Source organism: Lepus europaeus, chromosome 10 (genome assembly GCF_033115175.1).
Source record: "Lepus europaeus isolate LE1 chromosome 10, mLepTim1.pri, whole genome shotgun sequence".
In the NCBI taxonomy this organism is placed as follows: domain Eukaryota; kingdom Metazoa; phylum Chordata; class Mammalia; order Lagomorpha; family Leporidae; genus Lepus; species Lepus europaeus.
Window position 1 is genome coordinate 85447218 of NC_084836.1, and position 27543 is coordinate 85474760.

General features: G+C 38.6%; 1 protein-coding gene and 1 non-coding gene across 2 annotated transcripts in view; both read right to left on the reverse strand.

The window, feature by feature from the left end:
* LOC133767827 (ADP-ribose glycohydrolase MACROD2-like) overlaps nucleotides 1-27543 on the reverse strand; it is an 874013-nt gene that overhangs the window by 766206 nt on the left and 80264 nt on the right. The window lies entirely within an intron of this gene.
* Nucleotides 3094-3280, reverse strand: LOC133769304 (U2 spliceosomal RNA). The gene has a single exon (XR_009867185.1). It is a non-coding gene; the product is annotated as a U2 spliceosomal RNA (small nuclear RNA).

Here is a 27543-nt window from a genome sequence, read left to right on the forward strand (position 1 = left end):
CCAAATGCCTAAACCCAAATATTGCCTTCTTAATGAAGCCTATTCTAACCACACCACTAAATATCGTGATCTGGGGGCCGGCGCTGTGGCACAGCAGATAAAAGCCACTGCCTGCAGTGCTGACATCCCATATGGGTGCTGGTTCAAGCCCAGGCTGCTCCACTTCTAATCCAGCTACCTGCCATGACCAGGGAAAGCAGTGAAAGATGGCTCAAATCCTTGGGTCCCTATATCCACAGGGGAGACCTGGAAGAAACTCCTGGCTCCTGGCTTCAGATCAGCCAACCTCTGGCCATTGCAGCCATCTGGGGAGTGAACCAGCAAATGGAAAATACCTCTCTCTCTCTTTCTCTCTCTTTATTTCTGCTTCTCTATAACTCTGCCTTTCAAATGAATAAATGATTTTTTTAAAAGAACACTGATCTGACTTCCCCACTCTATCTCAGGACCAACCATTTCGAACTTCTGTTGTTTCTCCTCTCTCTCTCTCTCTCTCTCTCTGTCTCCCTCTCTATCTCTCTAATTCTTAGCCATTTTTATTTTCTTTGAAAGGCAGGGAGGGGCAGCATTGTGGCTAAGCCTCCACCTGCAGCGCCGACACCCTATATGAATGCTGGTTTGTGATCTGGCTGCTGCTCTTCCAATCCAGCTCTCTGCTGATAGCCTGGGAAAGCAATGGCAGATGGCCCAAGTGCTTAGGTCCCTGTATCCATGTAGGAGACTCGAAGAAGAACCTGGCTCATGGCTTCGGTTTGGGTTAGCACCAGCCATTGTGGCCATTTGTGGAGTGAACCAGCAGATGGAAGACCTTTCTCTGTCTCTCCCTCTCTGTCTGTAACTCTACCTCTCAAATAAATAAAATCTTTAAAAAAAAGGCAGAGAGAGAGAGAGAGAGGTAGACAGAAATTTTCCATCCATTTGTCTACTCCCCAAATGCCCCCCACAGCTAGGATTGTGAGGAGCCAGCACTCAATCATGGCCTCCTGTGTGGATGGTAGAGACTCAAGAAAGGAAGCCATCATGCACTGCCTCACAATCTGCACATCCACAGGATGCTGAAGTCAAAAGTGTAGTCAGGACTCCAACCCAGGACTTCCAATATGGTGGCAGGTAACTGAACTGCTGCATCAAATGCTTGCCCCTATTCTCTTTAATTAAGAAAAAAAATGTACAAATTAACTTTTTTTTTTTTTGACAGGCAGAGTGGACAGTGAGAGAACGAGACAGAGAGAAAGATCTTCCTTTTCCGTTGGTTCACCCTCCAATGGCCACTGCGGCCGGCGCACCGCGCTGATCCGAAGCCAGGAGCCAGGTGCTTATCCTGGTCTCCCATATGGGTGCAGGGCCTAAGCACTTGGGCCATCCTCCACTGCACTCCCGGGCCACAGCAGAGAGCTGGACTGGAACAGGGACAACCAGGACAGAATCTGGCGCCCCAACTGGGACTAGAACTCAGTGTGCCGGCGCCACAGGCGGAGAATTAGCCTATTGAGCTGCTGCGCCAGGCCATTAACTTTTTAACATATCTTTTTTTAAGATTGATTTTATTTATTTGAAAGGCAGAGTGACAGAAAGAATAAGCTGGTATTCTCCCTAAATAGCTGCCAATAGCCAGGTCTGGGCCAGGCCAAAGCCAGAAGCCAGGAGGTTCTTTTGGGTCTCCCACATGGGTACAGGGGCTCAAGTACTTGAGTTACCTTAAGGTGCTTTCCCAGAAGCATTAGCAGGGGGCTGCATGGGAAACAGAGTAGCCAGGACTCGAACCAGCACCCATATAGGATGCTGGCATTGAGGCAGTGGCTTAACCCATTGCACCACAGCACTGGCTCCTTAATGTATCTTTTTACTACTATATAATTTATCATATTCACTATCATCTGTAAACTCCAATAATATGTGTTGTTTATAACTTACCTGTCCCTGCCATCTACAACAGTCCCTGACACATAGTAGGAACACAGAAATATTATTTTAATGTTACAGCTTGAGTGAAAGGGCTGGACAGAAAATATTACACAATCATCCACAGTGTTATAGTAATGGTGGTCAGGACAGACTACCTCAGTATACACGGCTGAAACAGGAAGGCCACACTCATCCTCTCTCACCCTTCTGAGATCATAACACTCTCATGTGAAGGGTGCCCTCATTGTCCCCAGAGGAAAGGGATACCCACAGAACACAAAGAAAAATCTGGACAAATAGCCTTTGCTAAGCTTCCCGCAGTTTATTATCATCAGGTCATATCCTTTTGTTCTGCAGTCCTAGTTTGCCATGACTACACACTCTTCATCAAAACTAGCATGACAATGCATTAAGTTTAATCAGTTTTTCAGCTCTTCATTCCCTCATTAAGGCTTCCATTTCACATAGTTTGTAGTAATAATATTTACATGTTTTCTCATTTTAATCTTTTTGCAATAAGAGCCTCAATATGAACATAGGGTGGATAGAGAAAAAAGATATTTTCATCCCCTACATTATTTGAGGTCAGGTTGCTGTTGTCATAATCTTTTGGAGGATTCACCATATAATAAACTTGTTCTCCAAATCACTGAACCATTGTACCTCACCCAGTGGTGTGTAGTTGTCCCCATACTGTCATGCACCCCTGGGTGCCTCCGGATCTTCTTCTCAGACCACTTGTGGCCATTTCTGCACATATCTGGTCTTATAGGTGGGAATGCAAGTGAGGAAAGTTCTCCCTCAACCTCATAATACACACGGCCATCTCTTGAATACTTCTTAGCGTCCCATTCTTTCCCTGCTTAAATGTGCCTTCAGTTTTTAGTCTTGAATCCCAGCAATTCTCTTTGAAGATAGAGGGATGGAAGATGGCAGAATCCCATATTGAAAAGCATATATTACTTTTTTAAATGGTTACAGGAAATATTTATTTGAGAACAAATGGGGGATTGCAGGGAGAAAAGAAAGTACTGTAAGTTGATATGCAATTTAAAATAATATAAAGTCATTGTTTATCAAACTTAAAATTGTGTGAAGTAGATACAATATCTTTTATATCAGCTTTTCCAGTAAGGTAAAAATTAACATCTTAGCATTATTTTAGATGTAGCGTTGGTCCTCTATATCTATGGGTTCTGTGTCCATGAATTCAGCCAACCACAGGTCACAAATATTCAGGAAGAATTTCACCTGTTCTATACATATGCAGACTTTTTTGGGGGATCATTATTCTCTAAGCAGTACAGTATAACAACTATTTACTGATAAGAACAGATACTACACTTGATCTTAGCCAAAAGGCCGAAAGTGATATAACAACTATTTACATACCGTTTATTAGGTATTGTAAGCAAAATAGAGATGATTTGAAGTACATAGAAAGATGTGTGTAGTTTGTATGCAAATGCAATGCCCTTTTCTATAAGACATTCAAATAACCAATGGGTTTTGGTATCCACAGGGATTTCTAGAACCAATTCCTCATAGATCCTGAAGAACAAGTAATTTTAATAGATCTATGTATGTCTTGGGAAGAAAGGGAGCTGTGTATGGAGCTGGAATATTTAGTCATTAAAAATTCCAATTTTAAAATAAACATTTTTACATGCGACTAGTAAAGACAAATGCTGTTATCAAGATAAGTATCTGTGAAGAAATTTCCAAAGTAAACAAACTTAAAAGATTTTTTGCCAAAATAACTTTTTCATTTTGTTCTGAAAACAAATCCAGCAGCTCTAAAAATATGAAAAATAGTCCTTATGGCCTTTCTCATTCATCACTTTTTCAATTAAGTAAAGATAATTCCTTCCTCTTTCCTACTTGTTCTTCAGACACATAGAAGGAGGCCAAGATAAAGAAGCCAATCAAGGTATTTGGACCTGAATATGATAGATTTAAAAACATCAAAGGGTATATCAAGAACCTAAATATAATTACAGCTACATGTCACTTAAAGGTGGGGGATAGATTTTGAGGAAGAGACAATTAGGCAGTTTCGTCCCTGTGTGAGCATTTTAGCATGCTTGCACAAACTAAGAAGCTTACAATGCCACTAGAAGCTATCATCTTATGGAACTATTGTGTATATGCAATCCACTCTTTTTAAAAATATTTATTTATTTATTTCAAAGGTACAGTTAGAGAGAGATGGGGGGGGGGGAGAGAATCTTCTATCTGCTGGTTCATGTCCCAGATGGCCAAAAGAGCCAGGGCTAGGCCAGGCGGAAGCTAGGAGCCAGGAGCTTCATCCTGGTCTCCTATGTGGGTGGCATGGGCCCAAGTACTTGGACCATATTCCATTCTTTTTCCATACCATTAGTAGGAAGCTGGACTGAAAGTGGAGCAGCTTCCAGGACACAAACCAGCACCCATATGGGTGGCAGCTTTACCATCTATACCACAATGCCAGCCCAGTAACCCACTTTTTTTAAGATTTGTTTTATTTATTTGGAAGAGTTACAGAGAGGGAGAGATGAGAGAGAGAGAGAAAGGTGGTGGTGGGGGGATCTAAATCCACTGGTTCATTCCCAAAATGGCTGTAATGGCATGGGCTGGGCCAGACTGAACTCAGGAGCCAGGAACTGCTTCTAGGACTCCCACATGGGCACAGGGGCCCAAAAACTTGGGCCATCCTCTGTAGCTTTTCCAGACATATTAGCAGGGAGCTGGGTTGGAAGTGGAGCAGCTGGTGCTCAAAAGGCCTGTTGGTGCTGCAGGCAGTGGCTTAACCTACTGTGCTGTAGTGCCAGCCCCAGCAATCCATTCTTGACTGACATATCATACGGCCCACAACTATACTAAGAAGGAAATGGGGGAGATATCAATTGCTTGGGGAAAAGTTTACTAAAATCTAAGTCATTAAAGCAGCTCTTCTATGATTAGGACAAATGTTGAAAACATCTTTCAAAACACCCAAAAGTTGAAGCAGGCCACCATATGTCATGCTAATGAAACCCCTGTTCCCCTGTTACCTGCACTAGCTCTGATTAATGAAGGACATGCCATGAATGATACAAGTGATTACACTGCATAAGGCAGGACACAGACAGGCCATGGCTTGATTAGATTCAGGAACAAACACCTCCTCTCTCCAGGGGCACGGCTGTCCGCCGCACAGCAGTCATCTGTTAAGCAGTGGCATATTTCACCATGAAAGTTACCTAGTGCCAGCTTAGAATTTAACACTTGCCATCCCAAAGCTGCCTTAAAATCTACCCCACCACCACCTCAAATAAAAAGTGGGAACAAAGGTGTAAAGGGCAAAGCAAACTGTAAAAGTAAAAAGGAAGGATGTAATGTCATGGAGAGGCCCAAATGTTAATACACCATGGACAAACACAGATATGTTTCTAGCATTGGTGGTGACAAGGTTCTGCATTTTGGGCTTTGTAAATATTCCTAACTAAAGAACCTGTGGGGCCAGTGCTATGGTGTAGCAGGTAAAGCTGCCACCTGCAGTGCTGGCATCCCATACAGGGGCCAGTTCAAGTCCCGGCTGCTCCACTTCCTATCCAGCTTTCTGCTATGGCCTGGGAAAGAAGTGGAGGATGGCCCAAGTCCTTGGGCCCCTGCATCAGCATGGGAGACCCAGAAGAAGCTCCTGACTCCTGGCTTCGGATTGGCACAGATCCAGCTGCTGCAGCCATTTGGGGTGTGAACCAGTGGATGGAAGACTTGTTTCTCTCTGCCTTTGCCTCTACCTCTCTGTAACTTTGCCTTTAAATAAATAAATAAATCTTAAGGAAAAAAAAACTGTATGTATGAGATACATGAAATTTGCCCCACCCCCAAAAAAGCAAAATAAAAAAATAAAAAAGAACCTGTTCTTCTGTGTCTTAGAAGGTCACCTACTTGAGCCAAATATTCAGATTTGCAAGGTTCAGCTGCGCAATGTTGGTAGAAGAAGGTAGGGAATACACTCCTAGTTATTCAAAGCTACTGAGCAAAACTGACGGGGTAAAATATCTTATGAAATCATACTCTCTTATCTTTAACCATCATCTATTGTTAGTTTTGGGGGATGCAATCTGTATTTATGTTTGTCCTATTTCAGCTATTACAACGGAGGGCCAACATTTTATCAACAAACCCATGGACTAACAATTTGCCTGCCTGGAAAGAAAGTCTTACGAATGCCCCTTTACATGCAGCCAGAAATAATTCTTAAGGACAGCCTTGAATACTCTTTGCAGGAAAAGTCAGGCTTGGAAAAGTGGGAACTATCTGATCCTTCTTTTCCAAGTGTAGTAAGATTTATCCATATTACCTTCAGGCTTGATCTGCCAGGGATTCAGCTATTAGATTCTGTAAATGTGGCTGAAGATCAACAGCACTTTTCCTACTTCTGTTGTGGTTAATTATGCTAAGAGTGAGATTTATAAAAAAAATTCCTAGTGTAAAAGCAACATCTTCAGAAGGCACCAGTCTCCCTGTGGGTGCTGTTAGTACCCTGATTAATATCAGTGAATGTGGCCGGCGCCGCGGCTTACTAGGCTAATCCTCTGCCTTGCGGCGCCGGCACACGGGGTTCTAGTCCCGGTCGGGGCACCGATCCTGTCCCGGTTGCCCCTCTTCCAGGCCAGCTCTCTGCTGTGGCCAGGGAGTGCAGTGGAGGATGGCCCAAGTGCTTGGGCCCTGCACCCCATGGGAGACCAGGAGAAGCACCTGGCTCCTGCCATCGGATCAGCGCGGTGCGCCGGCCGCAGTGCGCTACCGCGGCGGCCATTGGAGGGTGAACCAACGGCAAAAGGAAGACCTTTCTCTCTGTCTCTCTCTCACTGTCCACTCTGCCTGTCAAAAATTAAATATATATATATATATATATATATATATATATATATCAGTGAATGTGATGGCACAAAAATGGTAGAGGCTCTGGAGAATTTGTTTCAGTTGGAGCCCGCTATATCTGGACTCTCAATTAAACAAAGTAGACGTAGGATCTGTGCCACCAGAGTTTCTGGTGTTTTTAGAAAATCAAGACAAGCATAGGGAAAGTGCACCCAACAGCAATTAGTTGCCTAACATATGCAACAACAAGTAAAATACTAGGCGTTCACAGCAAAATGACTGGATAAAGGTGCTGTGGGCAGGTCCAAGAGGAGAAACTAGATTTCAACTTGCTATTGAGTATCAGAAGATTTTGTACAAAATCAAAGCTTAAGAATGAGGCAGAGGAATTCAGCTTATAACTAAATCTCTGCCTGTAGGTCATGAGATCTCAATGTGATTAAAACTGTACATAAGTGAGGCCGACGCTGTGGCTTAGCAGGTAAAGCCGCTGCCTCTAGTGCTGGCATCCCATATGGGTGCTGGTTCAAGATCCAGCTGCTCCACTTCTGATCCAGCTCTCTGCTATGGCCTGGGAAAGTAGTGGAAGATGGCCCAAGTCTTTCAGCCCCTGCACCTGCGTAGGAGACCTGGAAGAAACTCCTGACTTCTGGCTTCCAATCAACACAGCTCTGGCGGTTGTGGCCATCTGGAGAGTGAACCAGGAAATAGAAGACCTCTCTCTCTCTCTCTCTCTCTCTCTCTTCCTCTCTCCCCCTCTCTCCCTCTCTTCCTGCCTTGGCCTCTCTGCAACTCTGCCTTTCAAATAAATAAATAAATTTTTAAAAAAATTGTACATAAATAAAAATGAAGTTTTTTGAACAAGAAAAAAGATATTTTTCAAGAAATATTTCAGTTTATAGAACATTATGCTAGAGCAATTAAAATGAACTCTAATTTTTTTAAAAAAGAGGTAATTATTTCTTGGAACTTTAGTACAATTCATTGTATAGATTTCATCCTTAGTAATGCTAAGCAGAAGAAACACAAGCATGCACAGCACAAAAAGAGTTCTAAAACCCAATTCAGGTAGCTTTTGCAACAAAGTTGCAGGGATGAACAGGAAATGCACCAGAATTAGACATACAGGTCTATGTTGCTTTTTGTGCTCTATCTTCAGATGTGGTTTGGAAGTGAGGGTACATGGGGGAGAATGATGCAATTTGAAATTTGGGCCACTATCTGGGGACATGTGATGAAAATGCATACAGAGAATCGATAAGATTTATAGAATCAGTTAGGTAGAATGAAAGATGATGGAGGGACATAGGAAAAGACAACAAAGATGGTGACTCACAGGTGTATGGCTTGGGCCAGACACTGCAAGGTGGCATCATTCACCAAGACAAGAAATATTTGCCAAGGAACAGTAATTGGTGGTACTGAAACTAATTCAGTTTTAGACCCCTTGGGCTGAAAGTGTGTATGAGTTTCTGTACTTGTAGAAATGTAGTTTTCAGGAGAAATAAAATCAAAAAGTCTGAAAAGTTTTGACCACTTCAACATGGACAGATAAAGCACATTACATGCAGTTTTACTGTAAATGTTGAATATTGAATGTTTGCTCCTTTAAGTATTATAGGTTTTACTTTTAAGAATGAAATGCTATTGCAAGCCAATGGTCTTGTCAAACCCATCTGTCAGTGATTACAAGAAAATCAAGAACAAAGGTTCCAAGCTGCTAAAAATTTGGCTGTTTGACAAGCAGAAACAAAAGGTGCAATCTCAAATTACTGCCCCCTGCACTAAATGAGTGGCAAAGGCAAATTACTGTATATTCTACTATTATATAATTGGCAAAATGTCAACAGCAACATGTAACATTACTCTAGGTGAAAACTGAAGCCCAGGGCCTTCCTTCAGAATTGAAGTCATTGAGGACCATGGAGTGTGACCTGGACATATCATAGGGCTCATTGGTAGAAAAGCAGGACTAGACTTTAGAACTAATTTCCTAAATAAAATTCTTCCCTTAATACCAAACCCCATTTCTTATAAATAGTTTCATGGATTCAAAGGTCACATTCCTAATAGGCATAGTCTATCCTTGCTTCAATTATAAAATGGTCATCTATAACAAAACAGAGGATCCCTGCGGTTTTCACAACTATAAAGCCAATCTGTCACTAAATAGAAGACAAATGTGATTCATACTCTATACAAATAAGTAACCAAAAACTGCAGATAGAAATCATCATTAAAATCTAACTTACTTTATTTTAAAATGCTCACTCATTTCTATAAATAAATTTCTATAAATGAACTTAGACTAAATGGGGTGCAGAGATGTGGAATTTGGCTTTCAATTATTCTTTCACTTAATTATCTTGGGACAAAGCGATTACAAAAACAAATTCATATTTTCCCTAAAGTTTATTTGAATTTGATCAATTTTATATTATTTTGTCATTGTCAGAAATGTCATTGTCAGAAAAAACATTTTTAGCCTTTGTGGATCAATTTCTGTTTCCACTACACAGTCCACCACACACACACTGTTTTCAGTCTACACCATGCATATTATGTGTATGGTAAATATTCCTCACCAACATAGACTCCAAACTCTTCTCTACAATACATTCAAGGCAGTAATTATCAATCCATTAGCATGTAAAATTAAGCCTTTTGCTATCTTTGAGTTGTATCCACTGGCAATTGTTTTGTATATTAAAAAAAACACATATCTAGGGCTCAGTGAACCACAAGATTATTTGAAGAAATTGAAACAGAGACACCAACAACAGATTAGAATAAACTTCAGCCCCTAAAATTCCAAGATAATGTGTAGTGCCCTAATATAACAACTAGTGCATGTGAAAAATGGAGAAGTGTACCTCTTTTTTTTAAGATTTATTTTTTATTTGAAAGTCAGAGTTATACAGACAGAGAGGCAGAGAGAAAGAGAAAGAGAAAGAGAGAGAGAGAGAGATCTTCCATCCAATGGTTTACTCCCCAATTGGCCACAGAAGCCAGGAACTTCTTCTGGATCTTCCACGCAGGTGCAGGGGCCCAAGGACTGGGGCCATCTTCTACTGCTTTCCCAGGCCATAGCAGAGAGCTGGATAGGAAGTGGAGCAGCCGGGTCTCGAACCAGCACTCATATGGGATGCCAGCACTTCAGTCCAGGGCGTTAACCAGCTGCGCCACAGCGCTGGCCCCAAAGTGTACCTCTTAAAGTCACAGAATATACATGATACATGCAAACTGATTCACATTTTCCCTTGAATGAAGAAAAAAGAATGTTTTCCCAATGTCTATAAAACTTAATGTACATCACAAACACTTCTCGATCTATAAGTAATACAATGAAGGAGGACATTTAATTAACAATTAGTCTGATTGGCATTCCTTGGAGACTAATTTGTTTTATCAGACGGCCTTCTTAGAAATAATTCTTAGAGGATCTCTTCAATAACCAGATAAGCTAATTATAAGATTCAGGAAGACATAGACATTTTATGAATTATACCAAGAATAAATGTATGTTTTGGAGATGTGAATGGGAAGTGAAGAACAGCAAATGGGAGTTTGTAAGTAATTATACTGGGACAGTTAGGAAAATCCAGAGACTGCATCAGATAAGAGCTAGAAATGAGGAAGCTGTGTAAGAGAGACTTCCAAAGAAGACATTGGGAAACCAAATTGTACCAAAGTCAAAGGAAGTTCTAAAGCACAAAAGAAGGAAAGAGCAAGCAGGCCCAGATCACAGAGAGGATTCTGCTGGAAGTCTGCCTGGCAACCGCACCATCCGACTTTGCCACAGTACCACAACTAACGGTCTATTCCTGCGGCTGGCAAGCGTTTTGAGAAACCTTTCCAGAAGCTGCGACGGGTTCTTCCCTAAGGCACAAAGAAGGGAGTTCATACTTATCGAGCGCCTACTTTCATCACCTGCTGAACTAGTAAACTCATATATGTTATCTTCAGAGGTTTGTTTTCAAAACCTTTTTGTATTTAATTTTCTTCCTGAAACACACGGTATGGAAACATACAGTATATATTTATCAGCCTCTACTCTAGCTAGGTATGATGATGATATTGTGTGTGGTTGGGAGGAAAGTGATTTATCCCACTATCTAATCCTATCTGATAAAAATTTCCCATAGTGATCCACCATGGCTTTCTCCACTAGCTGACTGACCAGTTCATACCTCAAGAACCTACAAAGTGGGTCCCTGATGATTATGGATGTTTATTCATGAATACCTACAATGGACTACCATATTAGAAGGAAATAAACATTTATTGTGTTAAACCACAGACATGTATATATGGAGATGTATGCCACTGAAGCTAGTACATCCTTGAGTAATACATGTTTATTTAATTTAATCCCTGCAACAATTTGTTACAGCACTGTTTTTTACTAACTTATCAAATGGTAAAATAAAGGAACTGGGATTTTTCAAACCAGATATCTCAGACCCTGAGATATAATCCCTTTCACCGAGTATTTTGGGAAAAAGAATACAAATCAAGAAAGATATGTTTTGTTTTGTTTTCTTTGAGATGAGATTCAATGATATAAATGAACAATTCTGAGTGAACAAATCAGTAGGTGGCATTTTATACATTCAAACTGTTGTATAACCCCAGATCTCTTTCCTGTATATTTTCATCACCCTAAGAAGAAGCCCATACCCATAAAATAAATCATTCTAAATTTCTCCCTCCTCCAGTCCTCTAGCAACCAACAATCAGATTTCTATCTCTATAGATTTACCTATTCTAGATATTTCATATAAGTATGATGTACTATGTCTGACTTCATCTACTTAACATGATTTGGGGGAAGTTCAACAATAATGTAGCATGTATCAGTATTTTGTCCTTTAATGAAAAAAATATATTGTTTTATACCACAATTCGTTTATCCATTCATCCATTTCCACTTTTTGGTTATTGTTAATAGTCCTTCAATGCACATGTATTGTTGGAGTAATTACTTGTCCATTTTGGGGGGTTATCTACCTAGAAGTGGAAATGCGGGGTCATAAGGTAATGCTGTATTTAGTCACTTTAGGAACCGCCAAACCGCTTTACACAGAGGCTTGAGCAATTTTACATTCTCATCAGCAATGTGCAAATGTTGCAGTTTCTCCACCTCCTCACCAATACTTCTTATTTTCAGTTTTTGTTTTAAATTAAGCTTGTACCAATAGCTATAAAATCATGTGTTATTTTGGTTTTGATTTACATTTCTCTAATGTCTAAGAATGCTGAAAATCTTTTCAATTTTCTAAGAATGTTGAAAATCTTGGAAACTAGTACATTATCTTTAATGAAATGTCTGTTTACATCCTTTACCCATTTTAATTGGATTATCTGTCTTTGTTATTGAGGTATAAGTGTTTTTTCATATTTAGATAGTAGACTCATCAGATATGCTTTTAGCAAATATTCTCTTCCATTCTGTGTTCTGTCTTCCCATTTTCTTAATGCCCTTTAATGCAAAGAAAAATGTTTAATTTTAACAAAATGTAAATTTTCTTTGCTGCTTTGTGCATTTATTATCATATATAAGAATCCATTACCAAACCTCAGATCATGAAGTTTTACCTTAAGTTTTCTTCAAAGACTTTTATAGTTTTACCTCTCAAATTTATATTTTTGATTCATTTTGAGTTAATGTTTGCATGTGGTGTGAAGTAGGCCTCTGACTTAGTTGTTTTACAATTAAAACTAGATATCCAGTAGTGCCAGAGCCATATGTCAAAGAGACTATTCTCTCATCACGGAGTCGTACCAGCACTCTTGTCGAAAGTTAGTTAATCATAGACATTTGGGTTTATTTCTAAACTCTCTAATCTATTCCATTGATTTATCTTTCTCCATGTATCTTTCTTCATTCCAGTACCACAATGCTTTGCATTAGTGTATTTTTGAAGTAAATTTTGAGATGTGAAACTGTGAGTTCATCCACATTGTCCTTTTTCAATACTGTTTATGCTGGTCAAGGTCCCTTGAATTCCCATATATATTTTAAAATTGACTTTTTTACTTCTGAAAAGTGGGTAACACTCATTTTGGTAGGGATTGCACTGAATCTATGGGTAGTTTCAAATAGTTTTGCCATCTTAACAATATTAAGCCTTCAATTCATAAATGTGATATGCATACTCTTTTCCTTATATCTTCTTTAATTACTTCCAGTAATATTTCTTAGTTTTCAGTGTATACTTTATTAGTTAAATTTATTCCTGGATATTCCATTACTTTGATTGCTATTTTAAATGAAATTATTTTCTTGATTTCATTTTCAGCTTGTTCACTATTGCTATAAAGAAACAACTATTTTTATAGATTCATATAGTGCCCTGTAACTATTCTAATTTGTTTATTAAGGCTAGCAGTTTTATTTCTTATGGAGTTTTGTAGTAGTTTTCAATATTTAGAAGCATACTATCTGTAATTAGAGATAGTTATACTTCTCCCTTTCTAATTTCTATGCTTCTCATTTCTTTTTCTTGCCTACATTTTCTACCTTTATTTTTTTTCTAAGATTTGTTTATTTATTTGAAAGGCAGAGTCAGAGAGAGAGAGAGAGAGACAGAAAGAGACAGAGACAGAGACAGAGAATGAATTTCTTCCATTTGCTGGATCACTCTCCAAATGTCCACAACTGCAGTGGTCTGGTAATCCAGGATACTGGAACTCCATCTGGGTCTTCTAAGTGGGTGGCAGGTGCCCAAGCACTTGGACCATCTTCCTCTGTTTCCCCAGGTGTGCTAACAGGGAGATAAATTTACAGTGGAGCAGGTGGGACTCAATCTGGCGCCCATATGGCATGCCTGCATTGCAGGTGGTGGCTTAACCCTACTGCACCCACATCAGCCCAGAGAACTTTATTTTCATGTAGGTCTTGAGTTCCTGGATCCTGACTTTGTCCTGACCCAGCCCTGGCTTTTACATGTGTTTGAGGAGTGAACCAGTGGATAAGAAATTCCTTTCTTCCTCGCTCCCTTTCTTTCTTGCTCCCACTCTCTCTCTCTCTCTGCTTTTCAAAAACATAAAATAAATAATTTTTAAATAAAAGAATGAACTCTATCAATAGCTGATGTCCTTGTTTTTCTATTATGAAAGCTCTTGACTTAAAGTTCAGTGTGTATGATATTAGTATATCTACCCCAGCTTTCTTTTGCTTACAGTTTACAGTGCAATACCTTCATAGATGTTTAGTTGGCCTCACTTTGAGACTATATGTGTTTTTGGTTCTAAAGTGAGTCCCTGCGATAATATAGTTTTTTAAAATTTTTTTAACAGGAAGAGTTATAGACAGTGAGAGAGACAGACAAAGAGAAAGGTCTTCCTTCCGTTGATGAGTCCCTGAGATAATATAGTTTTATCTATGTTGACCAACTTTGCCTTTTTGGATGTTTAATCCACAAACATTTGTAGTAATTACAAAAATATGTTATAATTATTACTGATAAGGAAGGACTTAGTTCTGTCATTTTGATTTTTTTTCTGTATATCTCAATCCTTTTAGGCTCCCCTTTTTCTTTCTTTTACAGCTTCCTTTTAGTTTAACTGACTTTTATAGAGTGTGCTATTTTCATTCTCTTCTTTCTCTTCTAATGTTATTTTATGCATTTTAAAAAGATATTTTAAAATAGGAATTAATATCTTAACCATGTTACACACTATTTGGAATTGGTAGAAATTTGGCTTCAATGGCATATAAACAGTTTGCTCCAATATAGTTCCAAACCCCTGTAATATAGTGATCACTATAAATTATACATTGTGTTATAAATTATACATTGTGTTCCTATTAACATGTATTTATCAGTTTTGTGCATTTGTACTTTAAATCCTATATTAATGAGTTTCATACTTATGCATATAGTTACCTTTCCCTGAATTCCTTATTTCTTCATATAATATCAATTTACTATTTAATGTCCTTTCATTTCAGCCTGAAGACCTCCATTTAACATTTCCTGTAGGAAAGGTCTACTAGCTATGATCTCAGCTTTTGTTTAGCAGAGAATACTTTAACTCCTCTATTTTAAGGGATAATTTTGTTAGATACACTATTCTTATTTCATAGTTTTGTTTATCACTTTAAATATGTCATTTAACTTATTTCTGAAATTTAGGGAAATTAATAAGAAATATGCTGATCCCTTGTATACAACAAATCTCTCCACTCTTCTTGCTTTTAAGGTTTTTGTCTTTAAGGGCTGGCACTGTGGGTAAAGCTTCAGTCCACGATGCCAGCATCCCATATGGGTGTCGGTTTGAGTCCCAGTTGCTCCACTTCTGATCCAGCTCCACGCAAATTCTCCATGGAAGGCAATAGAAGATGACATGGGTCCTTGGGCCCCTGCACTCACTTGGGATACTGGGAGGAAGCTCCTGGCCCCTGGCTTTGGATCAGCCCAGCTCCAGCCATTTTGACCATTTGGGAAGTAAAGTAACAGATGGAAGATGTCCTTCTCTCTGTCTCTGCCTCTCTGTAACTTTGCCTTTTAAATAAATAAATAATTTGTAAAAAATATTTTGTCTTTAACCAATTTGACAATAATAAGTCCTTGGTGTGAGTCTCCTGTGTTTATGTTTCTTGGAGTTCACTGAAGTCTTTGAATATGTGGACTATATATTTTATCAAATGTGGAGAGTTGAAGCCATTATTATTTTCAATATTCTTTCTCTTCCTTCTTCAGCAATTGCCATGGTTGGTGTGCTTGATGGTTTCCCACAGATTCCTTAGGCTGCTTCATTTTTGTTCATTCTTTCTTCAGACTGTGTCTCAAGTAGGATACTTTCAATTGACTATCTTCAAGATTTGGGATTGTTTCTTCTGTCTACTTAAATTTGTCATGAAATGCTCTCCTGCTGTTGGCTCTGTGTTGCAGAACTCCATCAATGGTTAGGCACACTCAGCACACTGCCTTAACCTTTTCTACTTGCTTGCACTGAGACCAGAGATCACCCAGAGTTGATGGTTTAGAGTCTGTTCAGATCTTTTATGAGCATGTACCCTACACTGGGTATGCATAAGGCTTCCTTATTTCCTCACAGGCATTATTGACTGCTCTAGTTTTCCAAAGAAACTCTCTTTTCTGCTCTTTCTACCAGACCTTAAGTGCTCTGTTTTTGGACTTGACCAAATTCTTCTACCTTAGATGGCTGTAAGTTGTTTATTCACTTTACTGTTTTTGAGAAATGCCCACCACTTTTCCATCTTGAGTTCCAGGTGAAGCAAAAAAAAAAAAAAAAAAAAGACAATCACCTGCATCAACCCTTCAGTAAGTGAAAGACATTTGAATAGACAAACACATTTCTTCCAGAATAAGATCTTATTTTCTCCCTCCATAATCAGGGAGTAGGATCCCATTCTGTGAACATGGGCTTCAGTAATTTCACCAAGCTGTGGAGAAGAGTGTAGCAAGGGCAAGTAAAAATACACTGAAGATTTTCTGTCTATTTCTTCCTTGGCTCAGCATTCATTCATACTGTTTCTGTAAAGAGTGGACTGTTTTTCAGAATTCTGACAAAGTGGACTCTGATCATTTTTGCTTGATTTTTCAATGTTTCTTTGAAGAACACAACCCTCAAGCTATCTTTTTCCCCATTTTCACTAATATAACTGAGCTTACAGTTTTTGACATGACACTAGGCAAAAACCTATTGATCTTAAGAAATATTCCTCTCTTGTACTTGATAGCACTCATATTGCTACTTTAGATAATGTATCACAGACATCAATAAGCTTCCCTCTAAATAAATGAATTGTAGTAATAAAATAATAACACAATTATGGTACAGGCATGCAGAAGATTTTTAGTCATGAAAAGAAAAATTAAATTTCAAAGTGCTATTAAAAATGTATTGATCTGCTCAAATTAATTCTGGGGCACGTCCAGGAATTTGAGCTTTAGAATATCAACTATAATCAACCCAACATACATACATACATGCATTTGTCTCCTCCACACTCTGCCACCCCACTCCACCTAGTGAAGTGTAGTGAGCAACTTTACACACCTTATTCTTTGATATTTTCATTAAGAAGAAAAATCCTGGAGAAGGCAAGAGCTCTATGAGGGATCCCACATACATGAAAGAGACATTCTAGATATTACTATAGTAAGAAATTTACTTCAGTAAGTGCATTTCATTTTTTAAAAGGCAAAGTTTATCCATTTGTATCAATAAAAACTTATTTTAGGGGTCAGCGCTCTGGCGTAGAGTGTAAAGTTGCCACCTGCAGTGCTGGCATCACATATGGGCATCAGTTCGAGTCCCTGCTGCTCTACTTCTGATCCTGCTCCCTGCTGATATGCCTGGGAAAGCAGTAGAAGATGGCACAAGTGCTTGGGTCTCTGCACCCGAGTGGGAGACCCAGAAGAAGATCCTGGCTCCTGGCTTCGGATCAGCCCAGCTCTCGCTGTTCGGCCGTTTGGGGAGTGAACCAGTGGATGGAAGACTGGTTCTCTCTCTCTCTCTCTCTCTCTCTCCCTGCCTTTCAAATAATAAATAAATGAATATTTTAAAATATTTTACTTTTTTAAGAAAATTAAATTCTGACTGATGTACTAAGGAGAAAACTATCAAACCATAGTATAAAATTATTTCTGGTCTTATTTATGTCAATGTTTTATACACATACATTCTACTATATGTGAGTATATTCACAACTGCATATATACAAATACATTATATACTATCAGTATAGATACATAAATATATGTGCTAAATAAAATCAGTAAATGAATATCTTGAATAATTTTTTGTGAATGCCTGTGTCTTTGTTTTCTTGGTATCAATGTATAATACATGGACTTTGGCAACCTTAGCCAGTGTGGATGTTTAAGGAGTGAACTAGTAAATGGGAGTATGTGTTTCTCTCTCTCTCTCTCTCTCTCTCATTCTTTCTTTCATTTCTTGGTCACTTGATACAGCTAAGTATCACCATCACTCCTTCACAAAGTAGCAATGATTTCTAAATATCCAATATTCAAATACCAGTGTTCAGATTTCTCCAATTTTTTGAGAAGTGTGAGTATGCACATATGTTGTTATGGGAAGGTAAAATATGACTATGGCACATTTCTGTAGTGTGTCATAAATAGCTCAGATATTCCCACTGGTTTATACATTTTTCTTTTGTTTTTAAGATTTATTTATTTATTTGAAAGTCAGAGTTACACAGAGAGAGAGGAGAAGCAGAGAGAAAAGAGAGGTCTTCCATCCGATGGTTCACTCTCAACTTGGCTGCAACAGCTGGAGCTGCACTGAAACCAGGAGCCAGGAGCTTCTTCCGGGTCTCCCACATGGGTGCAGGGGCCCAAGCACTTGGGCCATCTTTTACTGGTTTCTCAGGCCACAGCAGAGAGCTGGACCAGAAGAGGAGCAGCCGGGACCTGAACCAGTGCCCATAGGGGATGCCGGCGCTTCAGTCCAGGGCATTAATCCGCTGTGCCACAGCGTCGGCCCATATACATTTTTCTTTAACCATTACACTTTCCATAATATTTTGACTTATGTGTAATCACCTAATCTACATTAATGCTTATTCATTTTGGTTTACTTAAATTATTTGGTGGTATTTTCCTTGGACACTAGAATATTTTTTGTCCAAAACATGATTTTGAATTGCCACATACAACGCCACCGAATGAGGAAACAGTATTTTGTTGAGATGTTTTCCTTTCATTCACATGTGCAATAGGCATTTATTTTCTGGTTGCGCTTTGGTTTTGTTTTTGCTGTTAAACATCACCACTCTGCTCATCCTTAATATCCTGCCATACTACTGGCTCACTATTTTTTTCATAATTTTCACCTGTATCTAAAAATATATATAACAACATTTAAAGATATGGGTTTTTCTTTCCTACCTGAGTTTTTCATCATTTCCTTCCAAGTATTTGGCCTAATGTTTTATTACTATCCCCTTTTGTACTTTGGACGTCTCTTTTATCTTTTTGTTTTTATTGGGCAGTAAAACATATAGAAAGTGAAACCACGTTGGCCATTATTTATCAAAATATCCTATTATCTCCCTGAATGCCTTTGGTCACATAAACTACGTGGGGATTCTCTTGGAATATATCACAGAAGGGGATCGTGACAGTTAGCCTTCTGTTCTGACTGAGAGTTCCTTTGTGCTGTCCAAGGGGAGGTGTGGGGGAGGGACATTCACCAAGGCCTTCCTGGTTGACTGCATTCCGCCTTTGCCTTATCTGAGGATCTTTTTGTTTCTGCAAGATCTTGGAATCACTGAGGATCTCACTCAATTTGTTTAACACATTTCTGTACTTCAAGTTCATGCATGTGTGTGTAAGGCAATAGGCATTTTCTCACCCCTCAGTTCCTGAATGCTGATTAACACTTCCAAAAGTTGCTGCTGAAGAATTTTGCATCTGTGTGATTTGCTTATTATAGTGATTTTTCTTACCATAGTCATGTCTCTAAATAACCCTTTATTCAGCTATCAGATATACATTTAGCTGTGATTGGCAGCCTTCAAGGAAATGGGATTTATTTTGGTTGGAATGAAACCAAATGAGTGGATTTTTGGAGCTTGAGGCAAATCTGACTTGTTTAAAGAAATATGATCACACAGCATGAAATACATACTCCAAGGAAAAATATTTTAGGACTTCAATGTCGGGCCCAAATTCTGCTGCTAGCCACACCAAGTCACCTTTCTTTCTTTTTTTTTTTAGCTACTTTTTTAAACTTTTATTTAATAAATATAAATTTCAAAAGTACAACTTTTGATTATAGCAGTTTTTCGCCCCATAACCACCCTCCCACCTGCAAAACATTCCATCTCCTACTCCCTCTCCCATCCCATTCTTCATTAAGATTCATTTTTAATTATCTTTATATACAGAAGATCAACTTAGTATTTACTAAGTAAAGATTTCAATAGATTACATCCACACAGATATACAAAGTATAAAGTACTGTTTGAATACTACTTTTACTGTTAATTTGCATAATACAACACATTAAGGACAGAGATCCTACATAGGGACTAAGTGCTCAGTGACTCCTGTTGTTGATTTAACAATTGACACTCCTATTTATGACATCAGTAATCACCCAAGGCTCCTGTCATGAGCTGCCAAGGCTATGGAAGCCTCTTGAGTTCACAAACTCTGACCTTATTTAGACAAGCCCATAGTCAAAGTGGAAGTTCTCTCCTCCCTTCAGAGAAAGGTACCTCCTTCTTTGATGGCCCATTCTTTCCACCGGGATCTCACTCACAGAGATCTTTCATTTGGGTGATCTTTTTGCCACAGTGTCTTGGCTTTCCATGCATGAGAAACTCATGGGCTTTTTAGCCAGGTCTGAATGCCGTAAGGGCTGATTCTGAGGCCAGAGTGCTGTTTAGGACATTTGCCATTCTATGAGTCTGCTGTGTATCCCGCTTCCCATGTTGGATCATTCTCTCCTTTTTAATTCTATCAGTTAATATTTGCAGACACTGGTCTTATTTCTGTGATCCCTTTGACACTTAAGTCTATCTTTATGATCAATTATGAACTTAAACTGATCACTTTAACTAGTGAGATGGCATTGGTACATGCCAACTTCATGGGATTTGGAGTCCCATGGCATGTTTCTAGCTCTACCATTAGGGGTAAGTCTGCAACTCACCTTTCTTACCTCTCCACCAGGAAAAGAAAGTAGAAAAAGTATGGCCAAAAATAAATAAATAAATAACTCTTTCCTAGGCTCTGTATCAAGTACTTTATAAACTTTCTCACTGATTCCTGAACAAATTCTTGGAGAACTGAATATTATCCCTGTTTTACAGATGAAATAATAGAAGCTTAGAAATATTAAATAATTTAATCTGGACACACAGTACTAGCAAGACAAAGAAACAAGATTGAAATTCAACTTAGTCTGGATTCTGAGCCACATTGGACTTCAAAGCTTTACCTGAACATGCAATACTTTTACATCCCTCCAAACTTGTCTGTATGCTTTGCTCTTGTTCTGAAGTCCCTATCCACTTCTCGTCCTGGTGAACTCCTCTCACTGTTCAATACCCAGTACAATTATCGCTTTCCTTAGATGCCCTCCCTTATTTCTGCAGGTATATCTACTGTTTTTTCTTCCATTACTTTATTATATCATTTACATATTAAAACCTGTTGTTTGTTATTGTATTCCCAGTCTAAAGCATAGCTCTTAATACCAAGTGAAAACAAAACAAAATTAAATCACCAACCCATTAATAAGTCCATCAAGTTATAAAATGACTAGTGCTAGCATGAGAAGTCCTGGTCATGTCACTATGACTCCAAGGTTGGCACTTTCCTGAAAACTTCAGAGCAGTTGGTGAGACCTGAGTGGGGACCTTGAATCTGGGGCTGGAAAGAGCGACAGTGAGTTATGTGTACTAGGTAAAGGTAATCTTGAGAGTACAGCCAACAAGGAATGGCTATCTATATTTCTTTTATATGTCTCATTGAAAACTTTTTGAGAAATTCAGCTGGACTTATTCCTGGCACCTAAATGTTTGATATTTGATGAGTAAGTGGAATTTAACTATGAACAAGCCATTGAAAGAGTGTAAATTCCAATTTGAATGGCCTTCATTTTTAATATTTGAAAGTTTTGAACATTTTTCACAAAGCAAAATTTTCCCTTGGATACAAAAAATATTAAGTTTGAAAGTTATATTTTTCTTATATATTTACCTTTAATCTCAGTACTAAAAACTATCATAATGCCACTTCGCAAAGTTGAATAACAGCTTAAATAAGTTTAATGATGACCTCTTCAAAATGGTACTGAAGTGAACAAATGATAAAATTTTTATTATTAAAAAAATCCCTTTGTAAGTAAAAGTAGCAAAGCAAAATCATCAATTGCTGCTAAAATTAATTGAGTAAAAAGTTTGAAGATAAACAGGATATCTATATTAACTCCATTCTTTCTTCAAAAGCACATGTTCAGCACAAACCTAAAATAATAGCTTTATAAAAGGAGATCTGGCAGAAATCATATCAACCTGATCTTAATCAGACAAACATCATATACCTCTGATATGACCCACCAACAACACAATATCACTGTGTGAAATTCCTAGTAAAAATATATCCCTTGAATCTAACCATGAGAAAACAGCAGACAAACCAAAATTAAAGACATTCCAGAAAATATTCATCAAAAATTTCAAAATCACTAAAGAAAAATAGACTGAAGAAGTTTTCTAGATTTTAGGAAACTAAAGTAAATTACAATAATACATAATGTGTGATTTTGAAGTAGATTCCAGACCAGAAAAAGAAAATTATTATTATTTTTTTTTGACAGGCAGAGTGGACAGTGAGAGAGAGAGACAGAGTGAGAAAGGTCTTCCTTTGCCGTTGGTTCACCCTCCAATGGCCGCCACGGCCGGCACGCAGCTGCCGGTGCACCACGCTGATCCGATGGCAGGAGCCAGGTGCTTCTCCTGGTCTCCCATGGGGTGCAGGGCCCAAGCACTTGGGCCATCCTCCACTGCACTCCCTGGCCACAGCAGAGAGCTGGCCTAGAAGAGAGGCAACCGGGACAGAATCCGGTGCCCTGACCGGGACTATAACCCAGTGTGCTGGCACTGCAAGGTGGAGGATTAGCCTATTGAGCCGCGGCACCGGCCAGAAAATTATTTTATTATTAAAGCCATTGGTAGGACAGTTAGTAAAATTTGAATCAGGTATATAGATAATAGTACTGTTATCAATATTTGTATTCTGATATTAACAAATACACTATGATTATATAAGAGAATGTCTGATTTTTGGAAATAAAAAATTAAATATTTAGGGGTAAAGGTGAACTGTTTATTTTATTCCCTGTCTTATTCTCAAAAATTAAAAAACAAAAATAATTAATAATTATATGTAACAAGCACACACGCATATATAGGCATGTGTGCTGGAAGAAAACAGAGGTGGAAACTAAGAAAGTAAACAATGGAAAAGTGTAAACATTTGGGGATTCCATGTGGATAATGAATGCAAATAAAAATTCTTTGTACCATTTTTGATATATTTTTTAAGTCTGAATTGTTTCAAAATGCAAATGTTCCTCAGTGGCCAAGTGGTGCAAGCCTCATGCTCTATTGGAAGAAAGCATGATCACGCAGGTGATCCGTGGCAAATGTATATTTTGAGAGTCTAAGGCAGGCTTCCCTAATACAGCCTGTGTTTCTGCACTGACATGAATGTTGTCTCAGTTCTGCACAGATTTGCTCATTTGAACACGTTACTTGGTTCCAAAGTTGTAACAGATGAGTGCTTGCTTTGCTGCTCCTGCGTCTTTTGAGAAATAGCCAGACCTTGATTACACTCTTGCCCTGGGACACAGACAAATCATTTCTTTCCCTGCTCCACTTTTCACACACCTGGGGAGATGAGGAGCTAAACAGACTCTATGAGAGGTCTCCTGTCCTCTTAGCAGTCAAGTTGAACAGCATCGCTCCTAGCTTGGGTTATGTGTGTTCAAATTTTACTTCTGACACTTTAATTCCTATGAGACTTCAGGCAAATTATTTGGCCCTTATCTTTAGAAAGAGGGTATAAAACAGTATTAGCCTTTATAACAACTAGAAGGATTAAATGAGATAACTTATGTAAAATACTTTGTATAGGGCTCAGCACACAGTAAGCAGTCAGAATATGTGAAATATTGTGTTTATGACTAAAAAGAGCAACTGATAGATATCCAATATTAGACTGTCATTTCTGAAAACTTGAACTGCACAATAATTCCATTAGTGGAGGATTTTGCACATATGTACAGAGTCAACTCTCAAATACCTATGAGTAGTTAGCATTTTGGCCAGATACACAGACATGCAATAGCTATTTTACCCCATCTTCTTTATCTAGGAAACTGATCATTAAACCAAAAAGAGAATTCCCTCACCAGGAAACCAGTTAAATATTGTATGATACTCTCTTTCATTAGAATGATAGCAAGCAATTAAGAGGAATGAGGCAAATGCAAATGTACTAGAATGGATGGATATCCAATTCACATTGTGAAGTGAGGGGAAAGAGCAAATACAAAAATTGAGTTTATAGTATGTTTGTAATTTCCTTAAATATGCACAATTAAAGAGAAGAAAATTAGACAATTATATTTAAAACAAGGAATAACTGGGAATTAGATTGGAAAGGGAATGGGAAATGTTCAAATTAGACCTTATGCATTACTGTCTGTAGTTGTTTATTTTGACATCTTAATAATAATGATTATTCATACATCTATAATATGGCCATATACACACTGCTGGAAATCTCTTAAATATTTATACTAGAAATCTGTTAATTCAGCAATGTAATAGCTGTAACTGGCTCTCAATGAAACTGTCAGAGCTACTGGCTTATGGATCCAGCCATTGTTACTAAAGGTTCATCTCATGTTGTAAATTAGCCTCACTGAATATGCAATCAGTTATGATAGAATTTAGTAACCAATAGCAACAAACAATGCTTATGCACTGCTGTACTTTCTTAACTTTGTTGCTCCATTAGCAAAATAACCATGATAAAAACTTACAAGATTTCATAATAGTATTGGGACTCAGATAATTATGGACTATTGGTTAAAATCTGAACCAATTAGGAAAAGATGATTGTGTAAGTAAACAAAGTAATATTCAAGAGGTGCAATGCTTCTTGGATTCCATGTTTTAAATATGAGGTCCATGGAGAAAAAAAATAAAATAAAAATAGCCCTTGGCAAATGAAAGGCGTGAAATGAGAACATGGGACCAAAAAGTCAATTGACTAGCTCAGAGTCACACAGGGAGTTAGTGCAGTGGTTGGGAATGCAGATGCCTGCACAGGTCATGTACTTAATACCTTTGGATATGAGTCTCAGGTAGGGCTACAGCAAGGATAAGAGCCTGTACCAGACCAAGGGAAGCTATGGGTCATCATCTCCATTCATTGCAATACCCAAGAATGCAGACCTAAACTTGATGATATTCCTTCTTCTCTCAGAAGTCAGATGCTTATAAGAAACACCCTGATTGGTAAATGTTGACTCACTAGTACAACATGTATTCATACGCCACTTGGTTCCTTTGCCAAACTTTTCTTTTGCAGGTAGGTTCCATTTTTCACCAATATTCAGCCATTATCAGACATTTATTTTAAATTATAATTTAAAAAAAAATCAAAGAAGGAGCACTTACAAGTCACCTTGTAAGAAATGCAGCAAGGAAAGAAAATATAATTACCAACAAGAAGCACATTTTTCCTTTAAAGATTCATAGAATCTAAAGGGGGAATTATAATAATTACGATTACAAAAAAATTAAATTCGACGATGGGAAACTGCTGAAATAATTGACTCATTTGAGCTGGGTGAATGGATAATTACCCAGATATCAATAGAAGAAAGGTTCTTAAAAATAAATTGCATTTCAACAGGCAGAATAAGAAGAGGCATTTTAGACTGTCAGTCCCACCGTTCAAAAACACTGGAGTGTACCCAAGCCTGGTGTATTGCTGAAGGAGAAAATTGGTCTGGTAGAAAAGTAGGGTGTATGAAGGAATGGAGACAGAGTCCACCAAGGACAAGGTGAATGTCATTCTCCAGGAGAAGGACCGATACATGGTCTTGAGGGGATGACTTAATTCTGCTACTGTTTTAGAAGATTCTACTGCCATGTAACAAATGAAATAAAAAAGTAAAAGGTTGGCAAAGGAAAGACTGATTAACTGGCTATTTTAACTGTGGTTCAAGGGAGTGAACCTGAGGAGAAACATGGGGGGCTGAGAAGAAAAGAGGAGCTGTATATAACAGTCTACATAGAGGTGAGATGTATGGTGCTTCACCCCTGAAGTGCATGTCTAAGGCAAGGCAGCATGATGCCTTTGAGAGTTTTATTTCAAAGTTCTGGAGGGAATGGGTGTTTTTAGGAACACTGGGAGCACATGTGAGAAGAGGATGAGATCTCATATTAGGAGGCTGTGGTTGCATATTTGAGGGATTAGCAGGTTACTAAACTGCTGATTCTGAACTTGAAACACAAATCAGCATTATAAGTACAAAGTTCTCTCAGCAGAACAGAGACTGTAAAAATGAAATTACAGAAGTGATCGTGACTGTGCAGAGGGAGAGAGTGCAAAATATCAAGGAGAAGGCATTTTACAATAAAATTTTGGAAAATGCCCATAACTAAAGATATGAGGAATAAGATTAAGGAAAAGACAATTCAAAACAATTATACCAGTTAATATTTATCAAGTAATTCATTTGTGCCAGGCTTTGGGCAAAGCTTTCACATCAACATTTTTTATTTAATCTTAATAAAACCCTGGAAGCAGATGAAGCTCAGAGAGGTAAAGTAACCTGAGTAAAATGATAGAAATATCCAGCCTCACGGATCACAACACCCACCACTTGGCACTCCTCCGTTCCATACTAGAATGTCTGAGATGGAATTCCACTTTCTCTCCTGAATCCAGCTTCCTTGCTGATGTTCCTGGGAGGCAGCAGATGATGGCCCAAGTGCATGGGTCCCACCTGCCCACAAGGGAGACCTAGGTAGAGTTCTTGGCTCCTGGGTTTGGCCTGGTCCAGCCCCAGCTGTTGCACCACTCCAGGGAGTGAACCAACAAATGGAAGATGTTCCTCTTTCTCCTCTCTCCATCTGTCCCAGCCCTATGTGTGTTTGTGTGTATTTGTGTTTGCCACTCTTTCAAATAGTTTTTTTTTAAAAAAAATCAAAATAGCTAATAAACATTCTTACAAGAACCTTAACTTCTGTAGTACTTTGAATAGATATACTAGGCTTGTAAAAATTAAGATAGGCGCTGGGGCTGGCACTGTGGCATAGCAGGTAAAGCCGCTGCCTGCAGTTCTGGCATCTCATACAGGCACCTGTTCAAGTCCCCGCTACTCCACTTCCGATCCAGCTCTCTGATATAGACTGGGAAAGCAGTAGAAGATGGCCCAAGTCCTTAGACCTCTGCAGTGGCATGGCAGAACCTGAAAGAAGCTCCTGGCTCCTGGCTTTGGATTGGCGCAGCTCCAACCATTCTGGCCATTTAGGGGAGTGAACCATTGGATGGAAGACCTCCCTCCCTCTCTCTCTCTCTCTCTCTCTCCCTCTCTCTGTCTGTCTCTCTTTCTTTCTGCCTCTCTGTAACTCTGCCTTTTCCATAAATAAATAAATCTTAAAAAAAAAAAAAGGGCCAGCACTGTGATGGGCTCCATTTTGTATCCTTGTTGGTCCACTTCGGATCCAGCTCCCTGTTAATGGCCTAAGAAAATCAGTAGAAGACGACCCTTGTCACCCACATGGGTTACCTGAATGAAGTTCATGGCTCCCAGTTTCAGCCTGATCCAGCACTGGTCATTGTGACTATCTTGGAGTATACCAGTTGATGGAAGATTCTATGTGTGTGTGTGTGTGTTTCCTTCTCCCTTTGTAACTCTTCCAAAATTAATAAATCTTTTTTTAAAAAGAGAAAGGACTATAATATTTCAGGTAAGAACTACTCACACACTTCCACTGCAATGTGAAGTGATACAGTGCATTTTTAGAGGCCATCTGGCAATATCTATTAAAATTATATATACATGCAAAATGTAAATTAAATATACACATTCCTTTTGATCCAGCAAATCCCCAAATGGGAATTTGAGCCTTAATACGAAATCACGGGCACAAAGTAGAAAATGTCTGAAAATAAATGGAATATCCATCAATAAAGGAATGGATGAATAATTTCTGGTATAGCCATAATATTTAAAGGAATGAGTTAGTTC